The sequence below is a fragment of the Anopheles moucheti genome (assembly GCF_943734755.1).
Source record: "Anopheles moucheti chromosome X unlocalized genomic scaffold, idAnoMoucSN_F20_07 X_unloc_4, whole genome shotgun sequence".
Classification (NCBI taxonomy): domain Eukaryota; kingdom Metazoa; phylum Arthropoda; class Insecta; order Diptera; family Culicidae; genus Anopheles; species Anopheles moucheti.
In genome coordinates, this window is record NW_026453548.1 from 1,020,001 (window position 1) to 1,025,000 (window position 5,000).

At 59.3% G+C, this 5,000-nt stretch overlaps 1 non-coding gene across 1 annotated transcript; it reads left to right on the forward strand.

The window, feature by feature from the left end:
- The first annotated feature begins 4,787 nt into the window (after window positions 1–4,787).
- LOC128308524 (5.8S ribosomal RNA) lies at window positions 4,788–4,945 on the forward strand. Its single transcript, XR_008288356.1, has one exon. It is a non-coding gene; the product is annotated as a 5.8S ribosomal RNA (ribosomal RNA).
- The last annotated feature ends 55 nt before the right edge of the window (window positions 4,946–5,000 follow it).

A 5,000-nucleotide genomic window follows, 5' to 3' on the forward strand; every position in this document is an offset into this window, starting at 1 on the left:
TCACCCCCACGTCGTCCTGGCCGGTGACTTCAACGCGTGGCACGGGGCCTGGGGGAGCGAGCGTGCCAACCTTAAGGGTGAGGCGCTCCTCCAGACGGCAACGAGCATCGGGTTGGAGGTGCTCAACCGCGGAACGGAACCGACTTTCCTGGGAAACGGTGTGGCCCGGCCCAGCAGGGTGGACGTCGCCTTCGCGAGTCCATCGCTCTGCCGACCGGATGGAGTAGCGGAGGTCATCAGCTCCTGGAGGACGCTAGACCGCTACTCTTATAGCGACCACCGCTATATCCGGTTTGCGGTCGGGCAACAGCCTCGTGCTGGCCAGCGGCCCGGACGGGGCATCCAGCGGCTGGAAGGCGTCGGAGTACGGGAGGCGGGTGTTCGCTGGCGAACTCGCCAGTTTTGCCCCCGTACTTTCGAAATGGCACTCGAGGCGACCCGTTTTGCCGATCGGGTGACCGATGCGGCAAGCCTGGGGATGGTGCTCGCAGAGGCCTGCGATGCCACCATGGCAAGGATCGGCCACTCTCAGCAGAGAAAGAGCGCGAATGTGTACTGGTGGACTCCGGCCATTGAGGAGCTGACCGAGCGCTGCCGGTTGGCCCGGGAAAGGCAGAGCACGGCCTTGGACGAGACATCTGTCGAGTTGGCATCGCAGGAGCACCAGGAGGCGCGTGCTGCCTTAAGGACGGCAATTAAGGCCAGCAAGCAGCGCCAGTTCGATGAGTGGCTGCAGGCCCTAGCCGCGGACGAGACGGGACAGTGGTTCCGGCAGGTCCTTCTGCGGTTTCGGGGCAGCTGGACGGCGCGTGAACGCGACCCAGCGGTGCTGCAGCGGATCGTCGAGGAGCTGTTTCCGGAGCATCCCCCGGTCGAGTGGCCGGACGTCGCGCCTTCGGAAGGGGACACTCCGGTCCGTCCGATCAGCTGCGCGGAGCTCCAGGCGATAGCGAGCGAGCTGCATCCGCGGAAAGCGCCTGGCCTGGATGGAGTGCCAAATGCTGCGGTGACGGTTGCCATCCGCAAGCATCCAGAGTCCTTCGTCGGGGTCTTCCAGAGCTGCCTGGACACGGGCGTCATTCCACGCGAGTGGAAGAGGCAAAAGCTGGTGCTGTTGCCTAAACCAGGTAAGCCACCGGGCGAAGCGTCGTCTTGTCGCCCGATCTGCCTGATAGACAACCCAGCGAAGGTGTTCGAGCGGACGGCACTCGACAGGCTTAATGAGCACCTCGAGGATCCGGAGTCGCCTCAGCTAGCGGAGAACCAGTTCGGATTCCGGAGACAGCGAAGCACCCTGCAGGCGATCCAGCTGGTGGTGGAGGCAGGCGAGCGCGCGATGTCCTTCGGCAGGACGAACCAGCGGGACAGGCGCTGCCTGCTGGTCGTGGCGTTGGATGTTAAGAACGCCTTCAACACTGCCAGCTGGCAGGCGATAGCGATGGCCCTGCGCGAGAAAGGGGTCCCAGCGCAGCTGCAACTCCTTCTCCGCGACTACTTTACCGACAGGGAGCTGGTGTACGACACCCATGACGGCCCGGTGTCACGTCGGGTAACGGCAGGCGTTCCACAGGGGTCAATCCTTGGCCCGACTCTGTGGAACGTCATGTACGACGGCGTTCTGCGAATCCAGCTCCCTGAAGGGGCCACCATCGTCGGTTTTGCTGACGACATCGCCATCCTGGCCGAGGGCCGCACACCGGAGGAGTCGGCGACGGTTGCCGAGACAGCGATTGAGGCGGTGATGGGGTGGCTTGAGGCACGTCATCTCAGTCTCGCCCCCCACAAGACCGAGGCGGTGCTCATTTCGAGTCTGAGACGAGGACGACTGGAGGTTCCGGTACGCGTCGGTGAAGTGACCTGCACCACTGGGAGATCGATGCGCTATCTGGGGGTCCAGCTTCATGAGAAGCTATCGTGGAAACCGCACGTGGAAGCGGCCGCGGACAAGGCCCTCCGTGCGGTGGCGGCTGTCACCTCGGTGATGCGAAACCACAGCGGCCCGCAGGTGGCCAAGCGGCGATTGCTGGCAGGAGTTGCGGAGTCTGTCATTCGGTACGCCTCGCCCATCTGGGCTAAGGCAACCGATATGCAGTGGTGCCGCAGACGACTGGCCCAGGTGCAGAAGCCGCTGGCACGCGGGGTGTCGAGCTCGTTTCGCTCGGTGTCCTATGAGGTGTCGGTGGTGATGGCCGGTCTTGTACCCTACCGTCTAATTATCCAAGAGGACGCAAGGTGCCACAGCAGGCTGTCGGCTGAACCTGGCATCAGCAGGAAGGAGGCTCGAGCAATGGAGCGAGCGGCCACGATGATAGAGTGGCAGAACGCGTGGGACCGTGCGGCGGCAACACCATCGGCCAGCCGCTATCAGACGTGGGCACACAGCCTGATTCCCGACCTGCACCGGTGGACGGGACGTAAGCACGGGAAGGTGGACTTCCACCTTTCGCAGGTGCTCTCCGGACACGGATTCTTCCGGGAGTACCTGCACGTCTGCGGCTTCGCTTCGTCTCCGGAGTGTCCACGGTGCGTGGGGTCGGTCGAGTCGGTGGCCCACGTCTTGTTCGAGTGCCCCGTGTTCGAGGAGATCCGACGTGAGCTGCTGGGCTGGGGGACACCCGAGTCGGTCCAGCTCAATAACATCGCAGAGAAGCTGCTGGAGAGTGCGGAGTGGTGGGACCGCATTCAAAGGGCAGCGAAAAACATCACCACCGTGCTGCAACAGCTGTGGCGCGATGAGGAGGCCCTCGCCAGCGGTCGAGCGGAAGCGGCTTTCGCCGAGGACGAGGAAGTGGTCCTCGAAAGTGTGGCCGCACTCTTCGGCGAGGAAGTGGAAGACGTCTTCGTAGAAGACATCACGAGACGGGTAAATGAAACGCGAGCAGCGCGTCAACGGTCTGCCCGCAACAGACGGCTTCGCGGCAGGGCGGAGGATCGGGCGCGTGTGCGACTGGCTGCGGACGTCGCAGCAGCACTGGCCGCTCGGGATGACGAGGTACTGCGGGCGGCAGTAGAGGCGGAGCGCGAGGGCCTAGCTCCTCCTCCAATCCCTCGGCGGAGCAGGGGAGAACCACCTTCCCCTGAGACGATCAGAGTTCGCCATGAGAGGCGACTGTTTATGCAGCGAATGTGGAGAGCGCGGGTCCAACGGGAGGGCCCTTCGACAACGCGCCGTCGTCGGACCGCGCCTACGGAGGCGGATCTAATCCGGTCTCGGCGGAATAGACGAGAGAATGAAAGAAGACGTCGAGCTGCAGGTCGGCGATGGACAGCTGCGGAGGAGGCTTCCGCCAGCGAAGCGGAATGGTCCGATCGCTAGATTGCGAGCTAGCTTGAGAGCCTAAAGTGTTAAAATACGAGCGAGTCATGCGGACTCAGTTAGCGTACGCTTTCAATATGCGGGTAAAGGAAAGAGCAATTTAATAAAGAGATTGGGTAGGGACATCCGAAAGGGTTCATAATGACGCACGACAAATCCCTGGCGGGCGACGTCGTTCGTCAAGAGCGTGGGTTTACGCTATTGTTTTTAGAACATAATGTTTATGAACAATAAAACCTGCAATTGTTTAAAAAAAAACGAAGTGGAGCTTGCGGCTTAATTTGACTCAACACGGGAAAATTTACCAGGTCCGAACTTATCGAGGTAAGACAGATTGAGAGCTCTTTCTCAAATTTAAGGGTAGTGGTGCATGGCCGTTCTTAGTTCGTGGAATGATTTGTCTGGTTAATTCCGATAACGAACGCGACTCAAACAAGCTAACTAGAACGCTGTCAGCAGTGCACCTCCGGGCGCACCTGACGTCAAGGCCGGCGGCCCCTTCACGGGCGGTCGTCGGCCACGTTTGCCCTGCTTAGCGGGACAACTTGTGTTTAGCAAGGTGAGAATGAGCGATAACAGGTCCGTGATGCCCTTAGATGTTCTGGGCTGCACGCGTGCTACAATGTGAGCAGCAGCGTGTTCTCGCCAATTGGCGCCCCCATTCCGAGAGGAACGGGAAATCACCCAAATGCTCATTTAGTTGGGATTGGGGACTGCAACGGTCCCCATGAACCTGGAATTTCTAGTAAGTGCTAGTCATTAGCTAGCGCTGATTACGTCCCTGCCCTTTGTACACACCGCCCGTCGCTACTACCGATGGATTATTTAGTGAGGTCTCTGGAGGCACACCTTCCGCGGTTCCTTCGTGAGCTGCAGCTGGCATGGCCGAAGTTGACCGAACTTGATGATTTAGAGGAAGTAAAAGTCGTAACAAGGTTTCCGTAGGTGAACCTGCGGAAGGATCATTACCGATCAATACATATATGTTGTTGTGTGAGTTGGTTAGAGAGATAGAGAAACACGGTATCAGCAGAACAAACTGCTATGTTACCTTTTGGGGGCCGCGCACGCCAATTAGACCCGCGAGAGAGGTGTGTCTATACTACGATATTGAGCGTGCGCGACCGTAGGCCAGTGGCCTTCGTACCTGTGCGCACACTCCCAATGGCAGCCATCGAACGCGTAAAGTGTGTGACACAAGGGCGAAGGTAAAGACCCACTAGAACATATTTAAACACTGGCCTCGAGCGAGAGAGAACCTAATCAAGAGAACGAAAGTTGTGCAAGATCGCGCCGATGCCGCCCACATCGCGCGTCGATCAATGGGAAGGAAGACCAATGGTCATCCTTGTCCACCCTGGACGGCTTCGAAGGAACCGAGAGGTGCACGGTTACGCTGTCCGGGGAACTTAAGTTGTGAGAGATGCACCTAGCGCATAACGAAAACATAGGAGACAGTTGAACATACCAAAACCCTAGGCAGGGGATCACTCGGCTCATGGATCGATGAAGACCGCAGCTAAATGCGCGTCAGAATGTGAACTGCAGGACACATGAACACCGACACGTTGAACGCATATGGCGCATCGGACGTTTAAACCCGACCGATGCACACATTCTTGAGTGCCTACCAATTCTTGTTACACACTATTCCATAACTACAGGACGCCCGCGTACCAGCGGC